At 29.5% G+C, this 12,718-nt stretch overlaps 1 protein-coding gene across 2 annotated transcripts in view; it reads right to left on the bottom strand.

Annotated features, from left to right (window-relative positions):
* LOC126739910 (uncharacterized) overlaps positions 1–12,718 on the bottom strand; it is a 34,474-nt gene that overhangs the window by 14,264 nt on the left and 7,492 nt on the right. The window contains exon 1 of one of the 2 annotated variants that reach the window (XM_050445736.1): positions 11,824–12,072. The exons of the other annotated variant lie outside the window; for it this stretch is intronic. The gene's annotated coding sequence lies outside the window, so the exon portion shown is untranslated. Of the gene's footprint in view, positions 1–11,823; positions 12,073–12,718 lie in introns of those variants that run through there. 2 annotated transcript variants of the gene reach the window in all.

Raw genomic sequence — 12,718 nt, forward strand, 5'->3', positions numbered from 1 at the left:
AAAATTAAGTAGTCTTTTGGTATTTTTAAGATGATTATTAAACCTCTTTTGTTTATTTTTACCACGTGTTGTTTTAGTTCAATATATGAAAATCTCACATTTCGTTCCAGTACTCACAACTCATATATTAAACCCAATTTATTCAATAGTGAGATGCAAAATGTTTCTGTCAACTTATTCTGTAATTAATTTAAGAAAAAATTTAAAAATTATTTACCGTCAAAATATTAATGTAAGATAATTGTGTGTTTATAATTTTATAATTAATAGGTTTACATTTTGATCGGACAGGCCATGAGTACAAGATTCACATTTGATTTATTCATAGTACAATTAAAACTCAAGACGTACATTTCCTTAGTTAGGCTTTGGTCACTCGGTTAATTTTAAATTATTTGAAATTTTTTTAAAACATGCACATTTAATTATTCGCTTCTTTAGCTGATTAAAAATTTATTATGTAAAAATGTTGAAATTTTTCGATTTAAAGAAACTATCATATAGGACTTTTCGCCTGGACAGAATAAATAAATGAATAATATTTAATAAAATTATACTATTTAATAATGCAACTATTAAAAAAATCATTAAATTACCATTTTAATAACCACAGTTTTCTATCACATAATATACGTTAAGTTATTTCCGATTATAACTGATATTAAGAATTGGGTTTTAAAATTTGTCTTCAGATCTTTTTTATTACGTTACGATTTTCACTTATTTATATATTTTTTTAATATTATTGGTTTGCCTTAAGGTAAAATTGCTAAAATTTAAAACACCACATTAAAAATAATGATTTGTTCAACTTACATCGGAGGAACCATTATTCGTTTCGACAATGATTCGCATAGGTAGTAAAGCGTAAAGTTTTTGTGTATTATTCTAAGCCTTTCCAAATTTAAACGATTTGTACAAATAAATTAAAATCGGTGTAATTAAGCTTGCGAAATCAATTTTTCCCTTCCTTTATGTAAACGTCATGGCTGTTGAGGAAATAAAACAAGAAAAGAGAAACTTATTATTAGATATGTTAGGTTTATAAATAATGACTATCAAGACAATGGGTTATATAAAGTTTATGAATAAAAATAAACAATTGTAAAATATCCTAATATATTTAATTAACGTATATTTTATAAACACCCTGTATTCGTTTAAAAGTGTCTCAACCGCCTGAGAATTATCTTACATCCTTGCAAATATATACCCTAAACATAAATAATAATATAAGCAGAGATTGAGAGAGACCCAAAGAAGTAAAAGAGGCAGTGAGTGCTAGCACTTCGGCTTATAAAGAGCCATGTTATAGAGTGATCATAGTTGACCAGGTGTGGTGGTGTTTGTCCACTAGGTGGATATTAGAATGGTTGTGATTGTTTTGTGCACAGGTTAATCATGTCGACATGTGAGTAATATTTTATATTGTTGTTGTATAAGTCCATGGCTAGAGTTTTATGGTATACCAGAGTTTGTCGCTGTTTAGCGAGGTATTACCAGGTTGCCTGTATAGACACGGATGCCCTCTGAGCGCGCAGTTCCTTCCAAAAGTTGGTCTTGTGAGTTATAGAGGGCCCTCACTTCTCTTCTCGGTTGACACATTTGGATTCTAAGATCTCGGTATATGTTATCTTAGTTTCCGAGTGTTGAGATGCTTACTGCTTAGCGGCAGTGGAGCGTCTGGGGTAGCCTTAACTATTTTAGGGGACACTAGCTAGTCGTCGAAGAAAGAAGATATATATATAAATTATTAGCAAACATAAAGTAACTATATTGACCGAGGTTCCTCGGTGAGTAAACTTAACCTTTATTAGATGGGTCAGTACAGTAAATCGTAAACATTTTTGGTTTATGGTACTCTCAATCTCTTGCTGTATACATGGTGGAGCTCGCTGAATGAATTGCATTGTCAATACTCACGTAAGTTTAATTTTAAAATACCCAAATTTTCCACAATTTAAGTTTTTCTAAATGTTTGTTTCAGAACCTCATTATTAGGTTTGTTTTAAATAGAAGGAAAAAAGTTGAAAAGATTATTCTCATTGAAGTCATAATATTTTTATGTTTTTTATGTAATATCCAGTTTTTACCAAGATATATACTTAAAACATTCCCATCAGTTTACACTTATATCATAAAAGGAACGTTGAAATATTTGTTGCTTGAAGTTCCATTTCCAACAGCTAAATGGAAAATAGGTATTAGGTATAATAATAGGTATTAAATAGAATAATCTTATTTTAACAATAAGTCTAAAAAATGAACATTATATTAAAGTATGTACATGAAATATGTCTGGATATTGAAGGAATCCAAACATTAAACAAGATACAAACTGTTGTTTAAAAAAATTAAAAAAAAGAAAGTTGGTATTATATGACAAGCCCTGATAAAAAAAAACTTAAAACGCTCGATTAAAAATAAGATGCAAATCAAATTAAAAAAAAATACTGGAGCTACTAAGTTTATTTTTAATATATTACAATTTTAAATTGTTTTCAAAAACATGTATGTATGTACTGAAAGTTCTAAATTCTCATTGAAATCTCTGAAAAAAACGGAATTTTGAAAAATGACATTAACTTTTTGTGGCTTATATTAAATTGCACAATTTAGGCAAATTGGCATATTTTTACGCAATTAAAAAAATTAACATTTCCAAGTTGCGAAGATTTTCGATACATTGACATGTTTCGTCTTTCAATCACCATCATCAACTTTTACAGATTTAATTAATTCATTTAACACTTTGAAGCCAAATGGTTTCCAAGGAAAACCACGTTTTAAAGGTTAGGGGTAATAAACCAGTAAAAGATGACTTAAAAGAATGGTAAAACTTCTATTATCTAAGAAAGTAATAATATAAATTAGGAAAAACTTTAAAAATGAATAAGAAAAAGTATCTGTTTGAATTTAAAGTCAAATTTTTATTTGCAAAAAAAACCTCTCAATGTGACATATATTTAAAAAACTTATTGCCCCAAAGTTTCTAAATTAGCACCTAGTATGTATGTATTTATAGTATAATCCATTGATTGGCATTAATATGAGACCAACAGTAAATATGAAACTTAGCATTTTTACGATTCATAAATTCCTTACTACAATATTTTGTTGACACAGGTTCTTGACCTTGCTAGATTTGACTTTCTACCAGATGCGTAAAGATCCTGATCCTTTCAGCGTGTTTCATAAGTTAATTAAATATTCGAGAAGGTCACGATCATTTTTTTAAGCGTTTATGTAATTATTGTTCTAATAATACCATTTTATGTTAATTTTAAACAATATTTAAAAAAATGCATTTTTGAAATATTTATATCCTGGTGAAATACCCATAAGCATCCAAGGTCTACTGGCTTATGAAATTTTTGACCTAGACGATGACGATCATGGGATTTTGAAACTTTATTTTGGTACCTAAATAACTGCCTATTAATTGTATCTGATAAAATGCGGAATACACGAATATTGTTCGTCAGTCTGTATTTAAAACACATATTAAAAAATAACTGCAGTTGAAAAAAATATAATGTAAATTACGCCACAAATTTTTTACAAGATATTTGTTTATCTTGTTGGTTTAAAATTGATTAAATTCAACTTTTTTAGGACATTAAAAAATGTTAAGTGATTATTTTGCCTAAGTGCTTTTTTTCTTATTTATGTTCATTCATTATATTTCGGTCAATTACATACATTATCATTAAATACATTTGAATAATGAGGTTTAAATATTAATATGTATGCGGAATTTTAAATATATAGTTATGATAAATGCAGTTACGTATACGTACGTATATATGTTATTATTATTATGTTGTTAAAATTGACGAGTTTTGTTAGCAGATGTGTTTTTGTGTCATTTCAGTTAGGAAATATTAATGAAATATATATATCGTGGGCTTAGAACTACAACTAGATATCTCAAAAAGTGACATTATTGGGAATGTGCATTTTTAATAATGTAATATTTTTTGAAAATTTTTTTATTCGTTTTTTTTGTATTATTGGTACATATTATTTGGTTGTGGAAAATGGAATGCTTTATGGAAACCAAACGTGTTTCTCTCAAAATGTCTTTTTGGTTCATGAATAAACAAGTTATCCAAAAGTGGAGCCAACAGATTTTTTGCCAGCTAACTGGTTCACCCTTTAAGTCTTCTTTGCGGATTGTCATGTTACTATCCACGTAAGATTTCCAATTTATGAATTCATGATGCGACATTTCGTGGACAACATAGGGTCTGTCGCCTTTTCTTCTTGCACTGCGAGCAATTGTCTTCCAGTCCGCTGGTCAATTCACTTTCCCCACTCGTTGCTGCTCTGTTATTGCTGAGTTCATGGAGTCACACTCACCCATTTCACTATGACCAACAACCATACACTTTAAATCTATTTTATGCAAATTAGGTAATTCTTGTACTGCAGTCAAACACATTCCTGCTGTAAATTTATTTATATTTTGACCGCCACAACGGTCGCTAAGGCATGAAATATGTTTAATTTCGGCAGGAAGAGACTGAAAATACCTGTATAAACATGTTGCAATTCCACAACTTCCTCTCTTGCCATCAATTTCAGACCAAACAAAACAATCACCTTTATGTGAAGCCACATTGTAAATCGTAAAATTGAAAGACTTGAAACGCTGTTTATAAAATAGCGTATTATTTGTTGGATAAGTTGGTGCTAACAAAACTTGCTGAAGATCAAAATTACAGCTTACAAATTGTTGACCTGCGACTGCATCCTGCGGTCGCTCTTTATCATTCCTTTTCTCCTGTCGTGCTTGACTTTTGGCTAAAAGGTGACTTTGGTACTTTACTTCTAATTGATCCTTATTTACACAGGTTTCGTAAGTTATACAAGTACGACATTAATTTTTTTTTGGATAGTGAAACCCTAAATTATATTCTTCATTAAAAATTTTCCGGTGGCTTAGCCAGTTCTAATCTTTTCTTGGTATACATTTCGTACATTATATTTATATTAAGAGAGGGATCTAGATATTTTCTTTTTGAATCTGAACGACAATAGTGTGATTCTACAACCGGAAAACTTTCAATGTGACGTCTGACACTATTTAAAATATTTTCTGCAGTTTGTTTTTTAATGTGCTTGCCTCTTCTGTCAGGCTCACTAGTATTTTCTTGAGTCCTTTTTGTCATTGCTATATCAACAACACCTTTTCGTATTCCAAGTGTATTAAGAAACATAGTTTTACAAACTTTGATTTTAGCGTCACTTTCGTTTGGCAAGTAAAAGTGAACCGTATAATTTCGTCTTGATCCTTCTCTTGATACAGTTTTCTTTTCCAATTTATCTGTGTTGCTATGAATGAAATCTCGCTTTCTTTCATAAGTCTCCAAATTATAATACCTTCTAAAGATATTAAATCTTTCTTCATTAGAAAAATTTAAATAACATTTTTTTCGGAAGTTATCGGACAAGGATCACGCATACAAACTCCCGGAACAAAAGTTTTTCGAGACGATGTAAAGGCTTCTCCATGTTGTCGCTTTTTTTTGGATACATTTCTCGTCCATTTTTCGGGCTGCCTAAGTCGTTTTCTTGGTTTTAGGGTTCTTGTAGGAGTCTCTTGCATTCCATCGAACTCTTCTTGATTTATTCTTCCATCAAGCTGTATTGTTTGTTCCGCTAATGACACTGAATTGCTAATTGTTTTTTTCTTTGCTATACTTTCCCTTTTTGTTATTAACGGAGTGTCATCATTTGAGTCGTCGTCTGAGTCATCACTTTCTGAAGAGGGGGAATACTCTGAAACCTCGGGCGAAAAAGGCTCAGCATCTGAGGCAATTTCAGCGTACTGACTTACTCCCGATGTGGAAGGCATTGCATTCATATCTGAAGTAAAATAAAATCACCATAGTATAATATACTATATACATATTAACTAGAAGCCATAGTAAGTTTCGCAAACATTTAATAATCTGCAGATAACGAGCGATATTAAACATTTTCGAATTAACAAGACAAATAAGTGTATTCTATACAAGACAAAGAAGGTGCATTTACAGGTACGCGTAATAAGAAAAAAATTATATTTTTAAACTAAATAATAAATATAAGTACGCATATTATGTAAAATCCGTATTAAATTTTGTGACACCCTGTATAATAGATCGTATTCCTGTACTGAAACCTTATTAATCATAAACAATTACAGCTCTAAAAACACTAAAAATTAAAATAATTGTTGATAGTCTCCCTACTTTTATTGTATTGCAATAAAATATACCTCAAAACCTAAACGACAATTATATTGGTTAATTAAAGAAAAGTACGGATTAAAAAAACATACCTGTGTGTTCACTTAAACTCTTAAGAGCTACTGCAACTATTCTTTTGCTTCTGGAACTCATATTTTTGGCAAAACAAAAACAAATTTCACGAGCACTATATACACGCGTTGTTTCACTGTTTACCAAAGACTGAAACAACAACTGGATAAGTAAAATGCCGTATTTATTTTGCTGCTATAACTGGATAACTAAAGATACCTAGTTTTAGTATAAAATATCACGAGTATTTAAGAAATACCTATTTTCAACCTAGTTGTAGTACTAAGCCCACAATATATTTATAGAGTAATTATAATTTGCCTAAATGTTTATATGTAATTAAGTCAATAATGACATCTAAAAACTTAAATAGCAATTTATATTGTTCAATATATAAATAGAATAAAATAAAAAAACAAAATATATAAAGTAGTAACATAACACAAAAAGGTAAATCTTAAGTTTTAGTGCGCTGCCCTTTACACCGAAAAAATAGTCCTCGTGACGTCATTTGATCCAAGTATTAAATATTTGGTACCTCCGTTGTAAACGTAGCTAATGTCTGACAGATCATTTATGTAGACCTATTTATTATATTGCATACGCACTATTGCGCTGCTATACACATTGGAAAATGTGTGATAGAAACTCTCATATGTTGGTAGAAATTACAACAAGTTTAAAATTTTAAACGTATTTAAAAACACTTAACCCGAATCTTCTATATCACAGTTACTCAATAACAAATATCACTCAATTTATTAAACAAGTTATTTTCTTTAAAAAATACGGATATAAAAATACCTTAGTAGCACATAAATAATAAAAATACAATTATTTTATGTAATGATAAAATATTGTAAATATTGACACAATTTTCAACCTTACCAACTTGATTATAAAAAAAATATTATATTCCTATGAAATATTCCATTAAAGCGTATTTAGAAAGCAACAAAAATAAAGCGCAACCCGTTTTTTTATGTTATTAATAATATACAGTGCTTTCAATTCAAAACAATCCACCCTTAATAATTTTCTTAAAAAAAAAAAAAAAAACACGTCAAATTAGATATACAGGAGGACGTTTAATTATGCATTTACTGAAGTTCTGTCAGCTAACTATCACCTCCAGCTAACCTCACTTTAATATGTCAAATGGGAACCCCCATCGTGTGATACATCATAGTAAGGAGCGTAAAATTCTCTATTCAACGGTACCAAAAAAAATGAAATCGGTAAATGTGTAAGCAAATAGTTAGCGAAAATGTCTATAAATTATATATATATATATATATATATTATAGAAATAATGAATATTTTATTTACGTCAAACTTTGGTATGTCAAATGGCTACCCCAAGGTGTGATACATTATTTTAAATAACTAACGGTGGATCGTTTTGAAAAGCACTGTGTACTGATTTGTAATAAAACAATGCGCTATCACAAAATGAAGTCAATATCGATACTAAAACTCAGTTTTTGTTCGAAATTCTTAATAAATCTTAGATTATGAAAATTATCACCTTTTCTTTCTTAATACATTCAGAGTTAAAAAAAAAAATCATTAGACATTGCAAAAGGCAAATGACGTTCAGGTCACCTAGTTCATTAGCCTGTTTTTACTTCAAAACAACTTAACTAAATGTAAATACAACAAAAAAAAAACTTTATACTAATTATAATCGTTTTTAAAAAGTATAATTGCAATTGATGGAAAGGTTTGCGACAAATTATTCAGCTGGCAAAGGTACATAATTAAAAACGTCTCAAGGAATATAACAGACATTTTTTATGTTATATATGTAAAAAGCCATTGTTATGAGTGATAAAATGTGCCTTAAAATGTTTTCTGAAACACACTGACATAAGGCAAACAGCAAAAATTTTAACGAAATATTACTGAATAGTTCAATTTATACGTATATCGATATTCTGACTCAACTTCATCATTTTATTGAATAGGGGAGATATATAGAATTAATTTAGAACTTGTTGCAAAATGTCGTTACCCAGTTTTAGTTTTCCTCTCTAATGCACATCACCTCGGCCATTATATTAAATTGGACGACAGAGTGGCGGCATAAAAGCCGCTTATCTTACAATGTATCGACATATATATACTTTAGCATGGAATAAAAGAAAATAATACATTTAACAATTAACCGCAAAAATACATAAAATTCCATGGGATTCAAGACCAAACAAGAAAATCCAGCTTAACAAGAGTTTCTGCTCCAATAAGCATTATCGCCCAGCTGCAAAACCTGATTACTGTACTTATTCTTTCCAAGTTAAATGAAATAGAGGTTTTTAAAATACAACATTACAATAACTTTTATTTATTGAGATATATACGCAGTTACAAAGATACATTTTGAAAGTTAAATTTAAATAGTAGTTATGTACTTTTATTTAAATAGTGTTTATGTGGTATTTAAAAAAAATTCTATCCCTGCTTAAGTTATTGATACACAATGGTATGTAATTAAAATAGTAAGTAGGCACCCATTTATCTGTAATTTAACACAACTTGGTATTGAGGTTTCTCATTAGTTAATTGCCACTAATATGTATATTTACATCCTCTAATGAAATTTTTATCTTAGAATTAAATTTGAATTAAACTTTTTTTTCATCAGATAATGTACGTTACATTTACCATCAGTAATAAGTTTGTTAATTTATTTTTATTTGTGAAATATTTCTTCATCATTAATACTATCTGGTCACTAAGTATTCTAATCCTCAGTTAATGTCATTCTAGCATGTGTTGCGTCAGCATTTTTTTTTTAATAAAAAGAAAGAAAATGTATTATATTAAGTGAGACAAAACCTTGTGTACAAGTATCCTAAAAACTAAAATGTTATAAATTCCACACAGAAAAACCAATACATATTTATTTCAAAACTATAAAATTTTTCAATGTGTTTTTGAAGACCAAGAAATAACAAAACAGGCTTAGTAAATTGATCAGAAGCCATTTCAACTGCATTCCAATTAACCAATGCTGTAGCAAAAGAAAAACTCATTGTCAAACGTTAAAATTCGCACTGGTGAAAATTCTTCCTACATAATGAGACAAAGACAATGTCTTTGCAGCAATGCAGCGTTGCATGGAATCTATCAGCAAGAATGGCTTCACGGTCAAAAATAGCAAAAGAGAGTTCTGTATATGATACATTATTTAAATTTGTGTAAAAACAAGCAATAGTAGTTGCAGATGAGGATGTTGGAAAAAAAACATGCATTTTTAAGTCGTAAGACACCAATATATTTCAAAGAGTAGTACTGTAGAAATTAATATTAAAGTCACCATTTAGAGTATAGGGACAATTCGGATAATAGAGAGTCAAGTTTGTCCAGGAATATACCAATATCTCCAGTCGGCAATAAACACAAAGAACATTTAAACGAAAAGGTCTACAAAAACAAAGGGGGAATTCAAAAAAACTTTCTCCAGCAGAAAATTATCAAACTTATCAATTTTACAGAAAAAAGTTTGTTTAACTAAAATGTACGACAGAAAATTTCTATACGAACATAATCAGATATTAAAAAACATTCAATAGGCTTTAACTAGTGCTCACGTAATAATACAACATCAAGAAAATCACATGAATCAAGTAATAGATGAACTAAGTATATAATAAGTAATATGAATAAGCTTCAACTATTGTGCATTTATTCATAAAAAAGAATCCCTATTAATATACTATTACAAACTAATAAAAAAACTAAACTATAACTATTATAAACGCATTTGTTTTAGGAAATCTCTGCTACAATTTTCACCCACAAAGAGAAGTTTATTATAAAAACGAATTTTCTTTTATCTTAAATTTATCTTTCTTATTTCGTAAAATTTTAATATAGTTTTTGATATTAATCTGTAAGTCCTGCAAAAAGAATCATTCGCATACTCAACAGTATTGATAAAAAATTTAATTGTCGAATCCTCTCTGAACCACTTTTCTTCATAACGCAGTAATATTCATAATGGTAATTACAACTTCACGTGCCAATCAAAATTATTATTGCATTATTACTGATTACCAGAGCACTTCCCAAGGTCCGTTGCCTCATGCCAATTAAAAAGTATTTTACGATTTTTTTTGATGATTCGCTAAAAAACATTCAGAACAACTTCAATAATTCCTTAATGCTCATGATAGCTTTCATAAAATAGTATCCTGGTACAGCTGATTTCCAAAATACAGGGTGATAATATAAATATATGAAATATATTATCTCTATTGGCATATATTACGGATTCAAGAGTTTAGAGGATTTTTTTTGAGTAATTTTTGAGCCAAGACTAATACTAATTTGAATTAAATGTTCCCAGAAAATATTTGCACCCAATAGGTAGAAATGAAACAAAATTAGTGTGGAAAAGACACCACAATGCTGAATTGGCGGCAATGTATGGCAGTGCAAATATAGCCAGGCACACAAAAGCTAATCGAAAAACTACAGATTGATAAAAACAGTTTCCTTGAGATACAAAATGGCAAAAGATCAAGGGGTATATCGAGAAAAAGATGAAAAGATTCTGTTGCAGCAGATTCATCTAGAATGGAAGTCCAGTAGTGTCAAGTGGAGGCACAGGATCGTAGGAGATGAAGAGCAATAATAGTGGATTGGATTCATGCAGAGTGGTAAAGCAAGGAAAGAAGAAGAGGACAAAGTCGATGTGGTCATTGGAGCTTGTAGGCTGTATGGGTTTATTGTAATAAATACTAAATATTTTAAAACCATTCTTGTATAAAACAGTATAATAACGATGTAATTTTTGTAAGTGTGATCTTGGAAAATATTGGACAAGAAGATAAGAGCAAAAACCTATTCAAATGTGGAAGAACTTTATGTTAAGCTTTAGAATTGGCATGGAAAAATATGGATCCTCACATTATCCAGAGGCTGGTATTTTCAATGCGGAACCTGTGTCTGGAAGTTATCAAAAATAACGGAAAATTTACAAAATATTCGTTTATATAAAATTATTTTGGTATTTATAAAACATATATTGAATAAAACAAAATGAAACAAAATTGAACAAAAAACTTTTTTTCATCTATATTTATAATAGTTAAAAGTTACATATAAGGTGAGAAGAGAGAAAAATATTTTTTTTAAAGTTGCTTTACTTTTTGCCAATACTGTATGTTAATAGTTCACTAAGTAAATATGTAGGAAATAAAAATATATATGTGGGATTGCATACTAATAAACTTTTATGCATTTTGGAGGTCAAAGCCTTATAAAAAAAAATTCCGTTACAAGAAAGTTTTTCGGTTTGATAAAAAGAAAATAAAAATTACAATGAGACTGGAACAAAATTGACAAGAATAAACTTGATTCTTTTGATAGTATATAATTTAGAGGCTATATAATTAAGTTTTCATTTAAATTTTCTTATACCAATTTGGAAAAACCACTATATATTCTTCCGCAAAAGAGAAATTGAAATCCTGATAGACGGAACAAAAAAATATTTTCAAATACTAACCTCACAAACATAAATTCCTACACATGGTACGAGACACGAAAAAAAAATCACAAAAGAGAAAACTATTCAATTATTTGAATAAATAACTAATTTTCACGTATAAAAATAGGCGCGAATTACATGCACGATGCGTGCAACAAAAGTCGTTCTCAATTCAATCGCGCGACGGTTCTTGGCCGAGTGAATGGGTTTGTATCTCGGGTTTTGCGGCCGCTATTGTCTGCGTTACCTGTGCTATGGATAATGATCGAGGAGCCACGGGCATCACCTGCCTTTTCATTTCATTGCATGCTTGGCTACCACCATCATCAGTATACCTGATGGTATGTAATACAGGGTGGAGCCGACAATCATAATAATAGTTTACTTCTATTGTGCTGCTACTAATATTTTTTCTTTAGTAATGAGACAAGACATAAGAAATAACTATAATAAATTATAGGCACTTTCATGATGATTCTCTCCATACAGCAGCTTATTGTATTTCAGTTCTATTAATCTAAAAATAATTATTTTTTTAAATAAAAGTGTCTATGCTTCGCCACTAGTTTATGGTTGCAGTCGGAGAAAAATTATAATATATTAAAGAAATATTTGCAAAATTGTTAATGCCGGGTTGTCTGACGCCGAGGCCGGTTCTTGGTTATGCAGATTTTAGTGTATATTATTCGTTAGCCTTAACAATAAAATTTTTTACAAACATAATAATAATTTATACCTACATAAATAGTAATAACGGAAGTAAGTGACCAATAGGCCATTATATTCAGACTTTCAGAAGTGACTTTCAAGAAAATCCCCCAAATTCTGTTGAGGCCTTTGAATTTAAAAATCGTATGCAAAAAAAATAAACAGGAACATATACCTAAAAAAGGAATGGGATAGAAATAGGAGA

The sequence above is a fragment of the Anthonomus grandis genome, chromosome 8, assembly GCF_022605725.1.
Source record: "Anthonomus grandis grandis chromosome 8, icAntGran1.3, whole genome shotgun sequence".
Lineage (NCBI taxonomy): Eukaryota > Metazoa > Arthropoda > Insecta > Coleoptera > Curculionidae > Anthonomus > Anthonomus grandis.